At 34.2% G+C, this 19,139-nt stretch overlaps 1 non-coding gene across 1 annotated transcript; it reads left to right on the top strand.

Annotated features, from left to right (window-relative positions):
• Nucleotides 1–9,473: 9,473 nt before the first annotated feature.
• Nucleotides 9,474–9,580, top strand: LOC133039542 (small nucleolar RNA R71). The gene has a single exon (XR_009688682.1). It is a non-coding gene; the product is annotated as a small nucleolar RNA R71 (small nucleolar RNA).
• Nucleotides 9,581–19,139: the final 9,559 nt, after the last annotated feature.

Raw genomic sequence — 19,139 nt, 5'->3', positions numbered from 1 at the left:
CTTTGACTTAACCTTTTTAAGTTCAAATTTTGACAGTAAAATCCTTTAAATTATTCACTTGTTTACAAATTTAAAATGTTTTCATTTTTTACGTTAATTATTAATATAGTTTATGTGTACACTTTTATACAGAGTCAAATTTATATTGATACATATAATATTACTAGAAGAAAGTTACGTGCAAGGCACGCATACTTAGTTTTATGTCAGGTGCTCTATAATTTAATTAGAAAGATTCAATAAATAATCATATAATTTAAAATAGTTTAAAAACTAATTTTAATTAGTGTGTGGGGTTATTTGAAAATCAATAGTGAAAAGTCAAATTTAAAATTTGTAGAAAGAGAAGAGGAGAATGGAGATTAACTTGAAATATATTTAAAAAATAATAATGCTACACACTTACTACGGACACTTAACTCGAGCCAGTAATAATAAATTTATAAAGAATAGGGGTAGCAGGCATATAACTGGACATATGAAAGAAAGAATATAAAAAACAAGAAATACGATAGCTTCCAAATAATATTATAACAAAGCAATGCTCTCCAAATTTATCTTAATATCATTCTTCTCTTGAAGCCTCTCATCAATCTCATAGTACTTCATGATAGATTCAACAAAATATATGTGTTTATGTATATTTGGATTCAACAAAATATATGTGTTTATGTATATTTGTTTTGAGCAAATCAGTAAACATATATTTTCAACAAATTAACCCGATAAACTCAAAATCCACATATATATAGCTAAGTATTCAAATACAATTGTAAAATCTAAACTTAAAACAAAATCAAATGGACAATTCATGCTCAACTAAAGCTATATATATACTGTTATGATTACATCAATCCAAATATTCTTACTTGCTATAACCGAATTATAAAAATTAAAAAGTATAATTTGAGATATATAGACTAAAATCATCCAAATAAACAAATAAATTAGTTACACATAGAATTATAAATGATACTTTTTTTAGAGTGTGTTTGAAGCTTATGTGAAATTTTTTGGATCTCTTCACTACTATTTTTTATCTCTATTTTTTTGTATAAATATATATGTATATAAAAAATTTATATTAAAAAAAATGAAAAATATAAGTACATATATTTTATTGGTGTTATTTAAATTCAAAATAGTATAGAGAAAATTTAGAAATTAGATTTTTATTATGAATTTTTATTTATTTAAAATAATTAACTTTAATAAAAAAAAATTAGAAAAAATGAGAGATATACGTACAAGATTAGGTATGTATATTTTGTTGGTTTTAATTAAATTCAAAATATGATAGTAAATTTATGGTTTAAATAATATCAGTTCAAATATCAAATATCAGTTTGAATGGGATTTGTTTTATTTTTATTTTATTATTTTATTATATATAAATAATATTTTATTATTTTATTAAATATAAATAAAAAGTCACACCATGAATTTCTCATAAACCAAGAATTCAGTTATATAGGCACACTTTATATAGAATAGATTAATTTAAAAGTATATCAATTAATTAAAAGGGTTAATTTCACAAATTCACAAAAATAACAAAAATAGGGTTTCACGGATTTTAAACATTTTTATGATTTTTTTTATTTTATTTACATAAAATACGGTCTTTTTATGTTGAAATTTTGTTCATTTGTTGTTTATTTTTTGTTATATATATGTTATTTTTTGTTGTTTTTTTCATGTTACTTTTATGTTGTTTTCTTGTTGATTTTATGTTGTTTTCGTGTTATTTTTTAGTATTTTACAAAAAATGGTGCCTTATGTAATTATTCCTAATTAAAAATTTATAATATTTTTTATTTTTTAAAAATTTTTATTTTTATTTTTATAATTTTATTTAATTTTAAAATGAATTTTAAATAATAATATTAGGTGTACCAATATAAATGTGAATTGAGGACAAGAGCGTAAACATAAGCTGCCCACTAGTGACAGTTAACCGAATGACACCTTAAATTTGCTACTATTTCAGTAGTTTGGGAGATTTTACAACTAAAATTTGAGCTTGAAGGGTTAAATGCAAGTGAAATGATGTTTTACCATAAAAAAACTCACCTAAATTTTCAACCCTGTGATGTCGCCCAATTAGTTACACTGCGGTCGCGGTAGTAAACGGGCTATATGTCGTATCCACAGGGAGGAAAAATACACTCAAAAGGACAATTAGTAATTTTACAAGAATAAAATATGAACCTTGAATGTGATGAGAATATTGAGAAATGATTTTTAAAAATTAAACAAGTAATTAAAATGAGAAGTGATCAGAAAATGATTATGGAAGACACAAGCTTTGTACATGCAATTATATTTTCCTAATAAAATTGATTCTTTAACCTCAACTATAATTCTACACCGTTAATTATAGTTGGAAAATGTGTATGATTAAGCTCACTAGAAAAATATGTTCTCTAATTAAATTAAAACTACTTCTAAAAATACTACCATATTATATAATTTAAATCGACAAAATACCATTGGCAGAATGCAGTAAAAATCATATAATATAATAAACACTCTAATAATTAATAGCCTAACTTACATAAGAAAAGCATGACTGAACTTATATAAAAGGTACTATTAAATTTAAGGTGCAACTAAGAAGAAGAGAAATTTAATATAACAAATGTGAAAATGAAGAACAAAGAGAATCAATATATTAGAAGAATAAAAATTGCATGAACTTACACTTGAGTCTTGCCAAAGAAATTAGCCTAGAAAAGGCATTGTCTTTACACCAAAATTAATAAAGTAAAATAAAGAAGAAGGAAAGAAAAAGATAAAATTTTGGTATAATAACTTTAGGTAAAATCTGATACCTTTCACAATGTCCAAAGGCCTATTTATAGTGAATCATTGCATCTAAAGTTATTTTCGTGTACATGAAATAGTGGAGATAATGGCTATTAAGGTGGAGAAATGGGTTTTGATAATGGCCAAGTGTTACTTAATTTAGTGGAGCAGTAACATAAATGTATTGGTGGTGAATGTGGGTGCCATGGACTCGGATGGAGTGCTCATCGTTGGCAAATTGAATTGGGCTGAATGGAGACCCCCTTTGGAGACCAATTACTACTATGGTGCTCATGGCCCAATTACTTGATGAAATTATATGATGGGCTTGAAGACTTTGTTGGAGAGAAGAATAAAATAAGAGCCCATAGAATTGATTGGAAATAATGATGTTTGGAGTCATTTGCTCTAATTTCAACCAGATACACAAAAGTGTTAATTGAATACACACTTTTGAGTTCTCATCATTTTCCTCCAAACTTTTTGCTGCAAATGAAATTGAGCGTTAATTTGATTGGGCTCTTTTGTATATGAATTTGACATTTTTTTACCACTTTGCTCAAATCTGAAAAATAACACAAAAAATTAGAATAAATTAAATATTTCTAACTAAAATAAATTTAACATTAATAATATAAAATATTTAATTTATATTAATTTAATATGCATAAATAAAGACTTAAAATGTACAAATTTGAGCCTTAATCACAACCCACAACTAGCTTATTGCTAGTCTCTAGCAATTCAAGCGAAAAAGAAATAATGTCAACATGATATTCTCAGGTCAAAAAAATTTAAAAATGGCATAAATATTCAAATAAAATATTAGTAACAAGCCAATAAGAACTATACAAAATTACCTTGAATACATCTAGAGTTGTGAGTGTGTGCACCAAACTTGAACCTTCTTACCACAAATCATAGCACATAAAAGCTTTCGAAAAATGAACCAAGTAAAAGTCTCAACTCCATTTGCCTCACAGGTGTTTGAAAATATTTATTCATGACTAAGGACTTCACTCATGGAGTTGGAAATTGAAAAGTGAGCACTCGAAAAGGATAGATCAATTTAGGACAAACATTTGAATAAATATTGAAACGAAGATAGGTTATGAATTATTTGGACAAACCACCATAAGAGTACCACAAACCAGCTTTTCGAGATTTTTGAATAGACATCATTTACATTTATTCTAGGAGCCAAAACAAATAAAGAAATGAAATACTACAAACTTTTTTTTTTCTTTTCTATTTTTTTTTTTTCAAACAAGAGGCAACATGTTAGACAAATGGATAGAAATGTTGCTCTTGCAATTTTTTTTTTTTTTTTTTTTTTTGCACATAAAGAAAATAATTACAAAAAGGCTCCTTAATAAGATTTGTCTATAGAAATTATCCCTTAAAGCAACATCCAATCAAAACCCTAGTACCATGTCCAAAATAATGATAACCATGTCTAAGAATCAATAAAAATTCAAAAGTTGTTTTCTCAAATCCCGCCACTCACAAAAATATGAACACTTAAACTTGGCAAAGTTTCTAAGCAAATACGTGCTAACACCCATCTTACCACAAAGTTTGGTATGTGCATTTTATAACTCTAGAAAAATTCTAAGTAACAAAGATAGTAAATTGGCTTGAAAATAACATTTTACAAGAATAAATGAGTAATTTTTGAAAATTTTGACCATGAAAATATTAATATGACAAAAATTAAGAAACATGCTTGAATATGCTCACCACCCCCAACTAAAATAAGACAGTGTCCTCAATGTCTAAAGATATAAAAATTAAAAGAAGAGGGAAAGAGAACACCTGAAGAGCAAGCAACCATGGATAGCAGCGATATTGATCCTCTAAAAACATAAAAACTGAAAGAAAAAAAAATGATAACAAATAACAAAATAAGATGACAAAGATAAAAGGAAAAAGAGAACAAACCTGTGTACAAGATCGGGAAAGCACTACTCAAGGCTGGTAAACCGGAGCCACGAGGATATCCTCGACAGGCTGGGGCACCCTCTCTATGTAGTGTTTCAGTCTTTGGCCATTCACTTTGAATTTTCTCCCATCGGTTGGGTCTTCGACCTCAACAACACCGTGGGGGAAAACAGTTTTTACAACATACGGCTCAGTCCACCGGGATCTCAGTTTCCCAGGGTGGATATGCAGGCGAGTGTCATAAAGATGCACTCGCTGATTTGGCTCAAATTTTTTCCTCAGGATCTGCTTGTCATGAGCCGCTTTTAATTTAGCCTTGTAGATCCTAGAGTTATCATAAGCATCATTCCTTAGCTCCTCAATTTCTGACAATTGAAGCTTACGATTAAGGCCCGCCGCGTTGAGATCAGAATTTAGGCTTTTTACAGCCCAGTATGCTTTATGTTCCAGTTCAACAGGGAGATGGCAGGCCTTGCCATAGACTAGTCTGTAAGGAGACATGCCTAGCTGAGTTTTGTAAGCAGTGCGGTAGGCCCAAAGAGCATCGAGAAGTCGGGAGGACCAATCTTTACGGTCAGGGTTAACCGTCTTTTCTAAAATTTGCTTAATTTCACGATTAGCTAACTCAGCTTGGCCATTTGTCTGTGGGTGATAAGGCAATGCAACCTTGTGAAGTACACCATACTTTTGCATCAAATGCTCAAAAGAGTGGTTGCAGAAATGGGTGCCTTGATCACTGATGATAGCTCGTGGTGTGCCAAAACGAGATAACACATTTTCTTTTAAGAATTTCACAACAGTTGTGTTATCTGCATTTCGACATGGCACGGCTTCAACCCACTTGGAGACATAGTCTATGGCGAGGAGAATGTAAAGGTAACCAGAAGAAGGTGGGAACGGTCCCATAAAATCAATTCCCCAACAGTCGAATATTTCTATTACGAGCATTGGGTTCAATGGCATCATGTGTCGTCGGGATAGCGCACCTAGTTTCTGGCACCTTTCACAAGATCGACAGAAATTGTTAGTGTCTTTGAACAAAGTGGGCCAGTATAGACCACACTGTAAGATTTTTGCAGCAGTCTTTTTCATAGAAAAATGACCACCACATGCTTCGTTGTGGCAAAAGTTCAAGACACTAAAAATTTCATCATCTAGAATGCAACGTCTCATAATTTGGTCGGGGCAGTACTTGAAAAGATATGGATCATCCCAGTAAAAGTTACGGACCTCGACCAAAAATTTACGTTTATCCTGTGCATTCCAGGAAGCAGGAAGCTCACCAATCACTAAGTAATTAACAATATGAGCGTACCATGGTAACTTAGTGATGGTGTAGAGATGTTCATCAGGGAAGTCATCTCGGATAGCAGGGCCATCAGCGGAATCAGAAAACTCTAAACGAGATAGGTGGTCCGCTACCACATTTTCAACTCCTTTCTTATCCTTGATGGTCAAGTCAAATTCTGTAACGAAGGATCCACCTAATTAAGCGTGCCTTAGCATCCTTTTTGGAAAGGAGGTACTTAAGAGCAGAGTGGTCGGTGAAGACCGTGATAGGGGAACCGATCAGGTAGGAACGAAACTTGTCAAGTGCGAATACTACGGCAAGCAACTCTTTCTCAGTAGTAGAATAGTTCATTTGAGCACTATTAAGAGTTCTACTTGCATAGTATACGACGAAGGGCTTCCCTTCCCTTCGTTGACCAAGGACGGCCCCTATAGCGTAATTGCTAGCATCACACATGATCTCGAATGGCAAGTTCCAATCAGGTGGTTGAATGATAGGGGCAGAAGTGAGTTTGGTGACAAGTGTTTGGAAGGATTCCTCACACTCGGGTGTCCAGTTAAACACCACGTCTTTTGCCAAGAGGTTCGACAAAGGTCGAGCTATCGTCGAAAAATTCTGGATGAACCTCCTATAGAATCCAGCATGCCCAAGAAAGGATCGAACATCCTTAATAGTCTTGGGGGCGGGCAGCTTTGATATGAGTTCAATCTTGGATTGATCAACCTCAATTCCTTGTTGTGAAACAATATGCCCCAAGACTATGCCAGATGGCACCATGAAATGACACTTCTCCCAGTTGAGTACCAAGCCTTTCTCTTTGCATCGTTTAAGCACAGCTTCCAAATTGAGAAGGCTTGATTCAAATGAATCACCAAAGATCTGTCAAATCATCCATATATACTTCCATACAATTCTCGATCATATCACTAAAGATACTCATCATGCGGCGGAAGGTGGTCAGGGCATTACACGAGCCAAATGGCATACGCCGAAAGGCATAGGTACCAAAAGGACAAGTGAATGTGGTCTTTTCCCGATCTTCTAAAGCAATTTCGATTTGGTAGTACCCCGAATAACCATCGAGAAAGGCTGTAGAAAGGATGACTGCCACACGTTCCAAGATTTGATCGATGAATGGAAGTGGGAAATGGTCTTTACAGGTGGCGGCATTTAATTTTCTATAATCAATGCACATGCGCCAACCTGTTGTGACCTTGGTAGGGATGAGTTCTCCCTTATCATTTGGTACCACTGTTACTCCCGATTTCTTGGGAACAACCTGAGTTGGGCTAACCCACTTACTGTCGGCAACAGGATAAAGTATCCCGTAATCCGAAGCTTCAAGATTTGTCTTTACCACTTCCTTCATTGGTGGGTTTAATCTCCTTTGAGGATCACGTCGTGGTATGGCCTCGTCTTCCAATTTAATGTGATGGGAGCAAATCAAGGGACTAATCCCTTTAATGTCAGCTAACGTCCAACCAATTGCTCCTCTTTGCTCTGTGAGCACGTTGATAAGTTGTTGCTCTTGAGTTGCATTAAGGGTGGAGGATATGATGACAGGGAAAGTGTTGTTTGCTCCCAAGAAGACATGCTTAAGTTCCTTAGGAAGTTGAGCCAAGTTTGGTTGAGGAGCTTGTACAGTGGATGGTTTTGGTGTTTCCCTATCTTGAGGAAGTCCCTCGAAGATTGGATTCCAAAACATGGTTCTTTTGGTCGGTAATTGATTGATGACTTCAGGGTTGATTTCAGTATTACCCGACTCAGAAATCTCAGAAATTTCAAAGAGGTCATTGAGATGAGTGGAAGTGTATTGTGCTTCTACCTCTTCTGAAATAAGTGTATCGATCAGAAATGATTGGAAACACTCATCGTTATCAGGTGGTTGTTTACCAATGTTGAAAACATTCACCTCTAGAGTCATGTTCCCAAAAGAGATTTTCATGAGACCATTCCTACAATTGATGAGTGCATTTGCTGTTGCGAGGAATGGTCGTCCGAGAATGATGGGAATTTTGGACTCTAAGTTGACTTCAGATTGAGTGTCCAAGATGAGAAAATCCACAGGGTAATAGAATTTATCAATTTGAATCAAGACATCTTCAACTATTCCCCGAGGTTTCTTAACTGATCGATCGGCCAATTGTAGCACCACAGATGTGGGCTTAAGTTCTCCTAGGCCTAGTTGCAAGTATATGGAATAAGGCATGAGATTTACACTTGCACCTAAGTCCAGGAGGGCTTGGCCAAATTCCTGTTCCCCTATTTGACATGAAATGGTGGGACAACCAGGATCTTTGTATTTAAGCGGTGTCTTGCAGTCGATCACCGCACTAGCTTGTTCTGCCAAGAATGCAGTTTTCTTGACATGGTGCTTCCTTTTGATAGTGCATAGATCCTTGATAACTTTGGCATAAGCCGGTACTTGCTTGATTACATGAAGTAATGGCAAGTTAACCTTAACTTGTGTCAAAAAGTCAAGGATTTCACTATGACTTTCCAGTACCTTCCCAGTGGATTTCAAAGCCTGAGGAAAGGGCACCTTTACTGGAAGAATCTTTGGCACATCAGCATCTGGAGCGGGCATTGGTACACTAGTGGTCTTAGGTAATGGTGATACCGTACTTTGACCACTTCGGGTAGTAATAGCATTAACCCCTTTGAGATTAGACTCTGAAGGAGCGGAGGTTTGTGCCATATGTTTCCCTTTGGGAGTGATTAGAGGCTGAGCGGGAAGCTTACCACGCTCTTGAATGACTGAAGAATCATTTAACTTTGTTATTTGAATCTTTATGTCCTTCAATTCCTCTATCACCTGAGTGAAATAAGTCCTGAACTCTAGTTGGGATTCTGCGAGAATTTTCATGGAACTCTCAAGAGAATTCTTTTGTTGATCAGGCCTCCATTGGCTCCCAGATGCTTGATTTTGACTTGTATCCTTCCAACTGAAATTGGGATGGTTACGCCAACCAGGATTGTATGTGTTGGAGTAGGCATTATAAGGCTTCTTGTAATCCCCTAAGGCATTACACTGTTCCTCATCTCCTCCCCTTAACATACTAAGACTAGGGCACTCTTGTGGTTGATGATCAGTCCCTCCACAAATGAAGCATGGTTCTTGCTTTTCCACTTTTGCAGCCATCTGGAGTGCTTTACCTTCTTGAGTTTTGAAAGCCTCAAATTGTTTTTTCAAAGCTTCAAGTTGAGCTTTCACACTGTCCTCCTCCTTCAATTGGTAGACTCATTTGTTCGTGGCTTGTCCGTAGGACTGGGCGCACTCCATGTGTATGATTTTTCAGAAATTTCTTCAAGATATTCCAAAGCTTCTTCGGGATCTTTCTGAAGGAAGTCGCCATTGCACATCATTTGTACGAATTGTCTTTTGTCGGCTGTGAGACCGTCGTAGAAATAGCTGACAAGACGCCAACTTTCGTATCCATGATGTGGGCACTGGCCCATCAAATCTTTAAACCTCTCCCAGACCTGATGAAACGTTTCATGGTCCTTTTGGGTGAAGGTAGAGATTTGCCTCTTAAGGCTGCTAGTCTTATGGGGTGGGAAAAATTTAGAGAAAAATGCTTTTGTCATCTCATCCCATGTCCCAATAGACCTTGGCCTTAAGGAATACAACCAGTTTTTGGCTTTATCCTTGAGTGAGAAAGGAAAGAACTTCAATCTCACCAAGTTAATGATGTCAGCTTGGTTGTTGAATGTGGCCACCACCTCTTCGAAGGCCTGAATATGCACATATGGACTCTCATTTTCCATACCATGAAAGGTTGGTAAAAGTTGAATCATGCCAGGTTTGAAATCGAAGTTGGGCATATTCATGGGATACATTATGCATGAAGGTGTGGCCGTACGCGTAGGATGTAGATAATCCTGTAGCGTTCTTGGTTGGATTTCCTGTTGTTGAGCCATCATTGGAAGTGCAGGAAGTATGGGTGATGGTGGTGAATGAGAACGAGTGGAAGAAGACGATTTAGGAGAGTTTTCTAAAATTTCAATTTGTTGTTTTACAAATCTCCCTAATTTGTCTCTATTTCGTGACATTCACTTTTTTTTTGTATTTTCACTTGTTAAATAATGTAAATTACAACTATGTAATAATGCAAGGGTATTCACACAAGATATTCCCAGGCCGATTGGGAAGGTTGCCAAGGTACCGCTTCGTCCCACACTTTTACTAGAACTCCCCGGGGTTGCTAGAAAGTGTAGAGGGTACTCTATCACAAACCTTTAAAGCCAATCTTTCTTAGACAGAATAATCTCAGTTTGTACCACTTTTACCATTACACAATTGGGTTTACACTAAAAAGTTTATGAAAATATTTTATGCACAACTTTTTTTTTTTTTTTTTTTAGCCTAAAGGATAAAAGTCTACAACTAACCTAAAATAAATAAAAAAAATTGGCTAATCCTAAAAAAAGTACACAAAATAAAATAATGTAAAAAAAAAACTAACACCCTAATATAGTAGCAAAATAATAAATACAACTAACAAATAAACTAAACAAAAAAAAAAGACTTGCTTTTTTTTTTTTTACTAAAAGAGTAAAGAATAATAATAATGATATATAATGATTTTTTTTTTGAATCTATATATAACTTAAAAAAAAAAACTAAATTATATTATACTAACTAAAAAGTTTTTTTTTTTTTTTATATAAACAAATAAAGAGAGACAAAAAAAAAATAAAACTACTATACTAACCTCTTGTAGCGCAGAAACCTCCCCGGCAACGGCGCCAAAAATTGATGTTGCCCAATTAGTTACACTGCGGTCGCGGTAGTAAACGGGCTATATGTCGTATCCACAGGGAGGAAAAATACACTCAAAAGGACAATTAGTAATTTTACAAGAATAAAATATGAACCTTGAATGTGATGAGAATATTGAGAAATGATTTTTAAAAATTAAACAAGTAATTAAAATGAGAAGTGATCAGAAAATGATTATGGAAGACACAAGCTTTGTACATGCAATTATATTTTCCTAATAAAATTGATTCTTTAACCTCAACTATAATTCTACACCATTAATTATAGTTGGAAAATGTGTATGATTAAGCTCACTAGAAAAATATGTTCTCTAATTAAATTAAAACTACTTCTAAAAATACTACCATATTATATAATTTAAATCGACAAAATACCATTGGCAGAATGCAGTAAAAATCATATAATATAATAAACACTCTAATAATTAATAGCCTAACTTACATAAGAAAAGCATGACTGAACTTATATAAAAGGTACTATTAAATTTAAGGTGCAACTAAGAAGAAGAGAAATTTAATATAACAAATGTGAAAATGAAGAACAAAGAGAATCAATATATTAGAAGAATAAAAATTGCATGAACTTACACTTGAGTCTTGCCAAAGAAATTAGCCTAGAAAAGGCATTGTCTTTACACCAAAATTAATAAAGTAAAATAAAGAAGAAGGAAAGAAAAAGATAAAATTTTGGTATAATAACTTTAGGTAAAATCTGATACCTTTCACAATGTCCAAAGGCCTATTTATAGTGAATCATTGCATCTAAAGTTATTTTCGTGTACATGAAATAGTGGAGATAATGGCTATTAAGGTGGAGAAATGGGTTTTGATAATGGCCAAGTGTTACTTAATTTAGTGGAGCAGTAACATAAATGTATTGGTGGTGAATGTGGGTGCCATGGACTCGGATGGAGTGCTCATCGTTGGCAAATTGAATTGGGCTGAATGGAGACCCCCTTTGGAGACCAATTACTACTATGGTGCTCATGGCCCAATTACTTGATGAAATTATATGATGGGCTTGAAGACTTTGTTGGAGAGAAGAATAAAATAAGAGCCCATAGAATTGATTGGAAATAATGATGTTTGGAGTCATTTGCTCTAATTTCAACCAGATACACAAAAGTGTTAATTGAATACACACTTTTGAGTTCTCATCATTTTCCTCCAAACTTTTTGCTGCAAATGAAATTGAGCGTTAATTTGATTGGGCTCTTTTGTATATGAATTTGACATTTTTTTACCACTTTGCTCAAATCTGAAAAATAACACAAAAAATTAGAATAAATTAAATATTTCTAACTAAAATAAATTTAACATTAATAATATAAAATATTTAATTTATATTAATTTAATATGCATAAATAAAGACTTAAAATGTACAAATTTGAGCCTTAATCACCCTGCTAACTAAATTGCCAATAAAAATCGTCTGTCTCAAAATTTGTTGTCTTTCCTCTGTCTCCTTAATGAGCAAATGCCTCGTATTATTTTTTTTTTAAATCTCACGTGATTATACTGGGAACACTATGTTGAAAATTATTTTACCAGGATCTTAGATTTACTCACAAGTATGTTGATTAACACCTTAAATATGAACTTTTAAAACGATTATAAATTAAACACATATAAAGTATGAGAAACCTTATATTGGGTGCAGCAGAATGATATGTCTCCTTCCGTTCAGATCTCTAACCCTTGTATCCTTTCTGTCGCAGAGTATTATCAAGATCTGAACCTGGATCTCTTTCTCTCCTTTCTTTAGTGTTGAATCTCCTTCTTGTTGAATGTCTTTCTTCACGATCTTTCTCACTATGATTGAGGTATCACTTGCTGTGTGTGGGCACTACTCTATCACTAAGAGGTTCGAAATTTACAATGAAGAAGAAGAGGGTAAAGGTGGCGGCTAGGTTTAGAGAGAGAAGGCTCAGGTTTTTCTCTGAAGGAAACAAGATGTGAAAGTGTGTATTTCCTGAAGCCTTCACTATCTATTTATAGCATACCACATAGGGTTAGGCTTGAATTATTTGGCATTAAAATAATGAAAATATCAGATGATATTTCCTATAAAAGTGGCCGGCCAAGGCTATATGGATTTGGGCCTCACTTTTGCAAATTTTGCAGTTTTATCAATTTTGCATCTTACTTTCTCAAAAATGTCAATTTTCAAATTCAACCATTTAAATGCCAATTCTAACTATTTAATAACTATCAATAATTATTAAATAATATTGTCATTTATCATATTTATTAATTGAACCATACAAAGTATCTTAATTAACAAATATGCCCTAAAAACTCTTTCTTTACAATTTCGCCCTTACTTTGTGAAAAATTCACAAATAGACATAGTCTAATTTGAGAATTATAATTGATTAATCAAAACCAATTAAATGAGTCTTACAAGTAATATTGTCTCAACTAGGGGGGGGGGGCCATGGGTCTATATAACCGAGCTTCCAATAAGCAGATCAAGAATTTATAACTTAAATTAACTGCTCATTAATTCTTCGTTGAATCCACGCATAGAACTTAGAATTGCACTCTCAGAATATAGAACGCTCTATATGTTCTACCATATAGACACGTCATTAGTTATCCATTGTTATAATCCTAATTTGATCAATGATCCTCTATATGAATGATCTACACTGTAAAGGGATTAGATTACCGTAACACCCTACAATGTATTTTATCCTTAAAACACTTAACCCCGTATAAATGATATTTCAGCTATGTGAAATGAGTACTCCACCATTTATTTTCGTTTGGTCAAGCTCGAAGGAAATCATCCTTTACTTTCTATTCGCCAGATAGAAGTTATAGATTCCATATTTATGTTAGCGCTCCCACTCAATTGCACTACCGTGTTCCCAAAATGTACGTATCACCCTGACCCAAAAGTTGGCTTAACTAACAAATCAAAGAACACGAATAACACTCTTGAGATTGAGCCTAATCATATCAGGATTAAGATCATTTGATCTAGGATCAACTAGGCGATATTGACTTGAATAGATATTACGGTAAGTTTAATAAATTTATGTCAAAGTTCAATATCGGTCCCTTCCGATGCATACTCCATGCACCCAACCTGAGCTTTACTTTAACCAATGCTCTGGAAAGAACATAGCATTTCTCCAAATGCAAGTAAACTCTGTTGTAGATTGTCATATCAGTAAAACCCCGTGTTCTGATAAATCTAGGAATGTTAATTCACATAGTCATGTTTACTTTTCAATGTGTTGACAACACAATAAACAGGATCAAGTATGTGAAAAGGGTTTCGGATGAATTTATAAATCAAATAGACAAGCAATTGATAAGGTGAACCAAAACATACACAAATGAATGAAAAAATACTTCTGTTTCTTTATTGATGTTGAATAAAATGGATTGCATTGAAATGGAGTTTTATTTAGGGCATAAAACCCAACAAACTCCTAATATAAAACTAATCAGTACATATCAATTAATCCTAAATTCTGACGGTGCTTTTCAAATGCAGTTACAGCCAAGACTTTGGTGAATGGATCTGCTAGGTTGTCTTCTGTGTCCACTTTCTCAACCAGTACATCCCCTCTTGCCACATATTCTCTGATGATGTGATACTTCCTTTCTATGTGTTTGCTTCTCTTGTGGCTTCGAGGTTCCTTACTATTGGCTATTGCTCCATTATTATCACAAAGTAGGACCAGAGGCTTTTCCATTCCAGGCATGACACCGATACTGGAGAAGAACTTTCTTAGCCAGACAAGCTCTTTAGCAGCTTCTGCTGCAGCTATGTATTCTGCTTCCATCGTAGAGTCTGATATCGCGGTTTGCTTAGCACTTCTCCAAACCACTGCTCCACCCCCAAGAGTAAACACCATCCCAGATGTAGATTTCCTGTCTTCAAGACATGCCTGAAAATCTGAATCAGTATAGCCTATGGGATTTAAAGCACCACCCTTGTAGACTAACACAAGATTCCTTGTACTCTTTAAGTATTTCAGAATATACTTAACTACATTCCAATGTTCTTGTCCTGGATTTAACTGATACCTGCTCACGATTCCAACTGCATAGCAGATGTCAGGTCTAGCGCATAACATTGCATACATTAGACTTCCAACTGCATAAGCATAAGGAATTTTCGCCATGTCCTCTATCTGTTGAGGATCAGTAGGAGATTGTTCCTTAGATAGACGAATACCATATCTAGAAGGCATGTTTGCCCCATTGGTGTTGTTCATGGAGAATCTCTCCAAAACTTTGTCAATATAGGTTGTTTGAGAGAGAACAAGAGATATGTTCTTCCGGTATCTGATGATCTGAATACCAAGAACATAGGTTGCCTCACCCAAATCTTTTATATCGAATTGAGTGTTAAGCCATTCCTTGATGTTAGTCATTTTCTTGATATTGTTTCCAATAATCAAAATGTCGTCAACATAAAGGACCAGGAATACTACTACTTGATCTTCCTTGAATTGGTAAACACAAGGTTCATCTTCATTCTGAAGAAAGCCGTAGGTCTTGATGATTTCATCAAACCTTTTGTTCCATGAGCGAGAAGCTTGCTTAAGTCCATAGATAGACTTATTTAATTTGCAAACTTTCTTTTCCTGCCCTGGAAGAACATAGCCTTCTGGTTGCTCCATATAGATGGTTGCTTCAAGTACCCCATCAAGGAAGGTAGTCTTGACATCTATTTGCCAGATTTCATAATCGAAAGCAGCAGCTATGGAGAGAAGAATTCAAATGGATTTGAGCATGGCAACAGGACTAAAAGTTTCCTCATAGTCCACACCTTCTCTTTGGGTATAACCCTTGGCTACAAGTCTAGCTTTAAAAGTTTCGACTTCGCCTCTAGCGCCTCTTTTCTTCTTGTAAACCCACTTACATCCGATTGGATGATAGTCATCAGGTGCGTCTAGATATTCCCAAACTTTGTTCTTTTTCATGGAATCCATTTCTGAATCCATGCCGGCTGACCATCGTTTTCGTTGCGGACTAGCCATTGCCTGTTTATAGGTTAATGGGTCGTCATCAATACTGTCACCAACGACCATATTGATTTCACCATCCAAGCCATAACGAGCTGGTTTTGTGAAAACCCTCCTTCTATGACGAGGAGCGGTGATCTTCTGAACATGAACTTTGGTAGTAGTTTTCTCAGTTGGTTCGACTGAGGAATTATATCTGAAAGCATTTCCTCTAATGTAATTTTACTTTTCGGTTTGTTGTCTTTAATATAGTTTTCTTTAAGAAAAGTAGCATTTGTAGAAACAAACACTTTGTTATCCTTGTGACTATAAAACAGTCCACCCCTAGTCTCTTTAGAATTTCCGACAAACATGCAAACTTCAGTTCGTGATTCAAGTTTGCCTTCTTTCTTTCTCAAGACATGAGCAGGGCACCCCCAAATTCTATAGTGGCGTAAACTAGGTGTACGACCATTTCATAGTTCGACGGGTGTCTTAAGGACTGCTTTATATGGAACAACATTTAAAATGTCATTTGCCATCTGTATAGCATATCCCCAGAAGGACGTAGACAGAGTTGAATAACTCAGCATAGACCTAACCATTTCCAAAAGAGTGCGATTTCTTCTTTCTGCAACTCCATTTTGCTATGGAGTGCCTGGGGCAGTGTATTGGGATTCAATTCCAAGTTCAATTAAATGATCTTTGAACTGCATATCCATATATTCTCCACCCCTATCAGTTCGCAAGATCTTTAATGTTTTACCTAATTGGTTTTGAGCCAAAGCATGAAATTCCTAAAACTTTTCAAATGTTTCAGATTTCTTTTGCATTAGGTAAAGAAAACTATATCTAGAGTAATCGTCAATGAAAGTGACAAAATATGTTAGGTTTTATGCCCTAAATAAAACTCCATTTCAATGTAATCTATTTTATTCAACATCAATAAAGAAACAGAAGTATTTTTCATTCATTTGTGTATGTTTTGGTTCACTTTATCAATAGCTTGTCTATTTGATTTATAAATTCATCTTAAACCCTTTTCACATACTTGATCATGTTTATTGTGCTGTCATCACATTGGAAAGTAAACATGACTATGTGAATAAAGTTTCCTAGATTTATCAGACACAGGGTTTTACTGATATGATAATCTACAACAAGAGTTTACTTGTATTTGGAGAAATACTATGTTCTTTCCAGAACATTGGTTAAAGTAAAGCTCAGGTTGGATGCATGGAGTATGCGTCGGAAGGGACCGATATTGAACTTTGACTTAGATTTAATTAAACTTACCGTAGAATCTATTCAAGTCAATATCGCCAAGTTGATCCTAGATCAAATGATCTTAATCCTGTTATGATTAGGCTCAATCTTGAAAGGCTATTCGTGTTCTTTGATTTGTTAGTTAAGCCTACTTTTAGGTCAGGGTGATACGTACATTTTGGGAACACGGTAGTGCAATTGAGTGGGAGCGCTAGCATAAACATGGAATCTATAGCTTCTACCTGGCGAATAGTAAGCAAAGGATGATCTCCTTCGAGCTTGACCAAACGAAAATAAATGGTGGAGATCTCATTTCACATAAGCTGAAATATCATTTATACGGGGTCAAGTGTTTTAAGGATAAAATACATAGTAGGGTGTTACGGTAATCTAATCCCTTTACTGTGTAGATCATTCATATAGAGGATCATTGATCACATTAGGATTATAACAATGGATAACTAATGATGTGTCTATATGGTGGAACATATAGAGCATTCTATATACTGAGAGTGCAATTCTAAGTTCTATGCGTGGATTCAACGAAGAATTAATAAGTTAGTGAATTTTAGTGCTAAATTCTTGATCTACTTATTGGAAGCTCGGTTATATAGACCCACGGTCCCCCCACTAGTTGAGATAATATTGTTTGTAAGACTCATGTAATTGGTTTTGATTAATCAATTATAATTCACAAATTAGACTATGTCTATTTGTGAAATTTTCACTAAGTAAGGGCGAAATTGTAAAGAAAGAGTTAATAGGGGCATATTTGTTAATTATGATACTTTGTATGGTTCAATTAATAAATATGATAAATGACAATATTATTTAATAATTATTTATAGTTATTAAATAGTTAGAATTGGCATTTAAATGATTGAATTAGGAAATTAGCATTTTTGAGAAAATCAGATACAAAAGGTGTTAAAATTGCAAAATTGCAAAAAGCAAGGCCCAATCCACTAAGCCATGGCCGGCTGCCTTTGTAGGCTTTTTAAGTTGATTTTTTCATTATTTTAATGCCATATAATTCAAATCTAACCCTAGTGGAATGCTATAAATAGATAGTGAAGGCTTCAGGAAAAAACACACTTCTGAATCAGAAAACTTGAGCCTCTCTCTCTACCTTGGCCGCCACCCTCTCTCTCTCTTCTTCCTTGATAATTTCGACTTACCTTAGTGATTAGAGTAGTGCCCACACACATCAAGCAATACCTCAATCATAGTGAGGAAGATCGTGAAGAAAGATCATCAGCAAAGGAGATTCAGCATCAAGGATTCAGAGAAAGAAGATCCAGGTTCAGATCTTGATAATACTCTGCTACAGAAAGGATTCAAGGGTTAGAGATCTGAACGGAAGGAGTCATTTAATTCCGCTGCACCCAATGTAAGGTTTCTTAAACTTTATATGTGTTTAATTTATCGTTTTAGAAAGTTCTTATTTAGGATGTTAATAAACATACTTGTGAGTAGATCTAAGATCCTGGTAAAATAATTTTCAACAACTGGCCTCAGAGCCATGGTAATTGATTTACTTACAAGAAATTTGGACTTTAAAACGATTGTTTGTATGTTTTTGGATGGTATCATGTTGTATTGAGTGTTATTTGATGATTGATTGATGTTTGTAAATTTTCGTGAAAAATAATTGCGATTTTGTTTCTGGAATTATTTTTATAGGATAGTATGGAAAAAATTAAGCAAGTTAGCCTTTTACAGAACTCAATTTCGATTTTATTTGAATTAGTTATGAATTTTTGAAGATTTGAAAAAATCGGGGCTGTGCTGAAATTTTCCTGCGATCGCGAAAACTGTCCGTACAGCTCACAATTTTTTCGTTTTTCTTCGATTTTTCATGCTTTTTCATGGAATAAACTTCCGATTTTTTGTATAGTTTTGTATTTATACTATTACTATTCCTAATTCAATTCTAATTATCATTTTGAATTAATTTAATATTTTTTAAATTTAATTCAAGATATTAGTGTAATTTGAATTTGAATAGAATTAGTATCTATCTTCTTGCTTAAAAATCTATCTTATTTTAAAATTTGATTATATCTTATCTTATTTTAAATTTA

This window comes from Cannabis sativa, chromosome 6 (assembly GCF_029168945.1).
Source record: "Cannabis sativa cultivar Pink pepper isolate KNU-18-1 chromosome 6, ASM2916894v1, whole genome shotgun sequence".
Classification (NCBI taxonomy): domain Eukaryota; kingdom Viridiplantae; phylum Streptophyta; class Magnoliopsida; order Rosales; family Cannabaceae; genus Cannabis; species Cannabis sativa.
The sequence above is the reverse complement of the archived record's forward strand: the minus strand, read 5'-3'. Positions and strand labels throughout refer to the sequence as shown.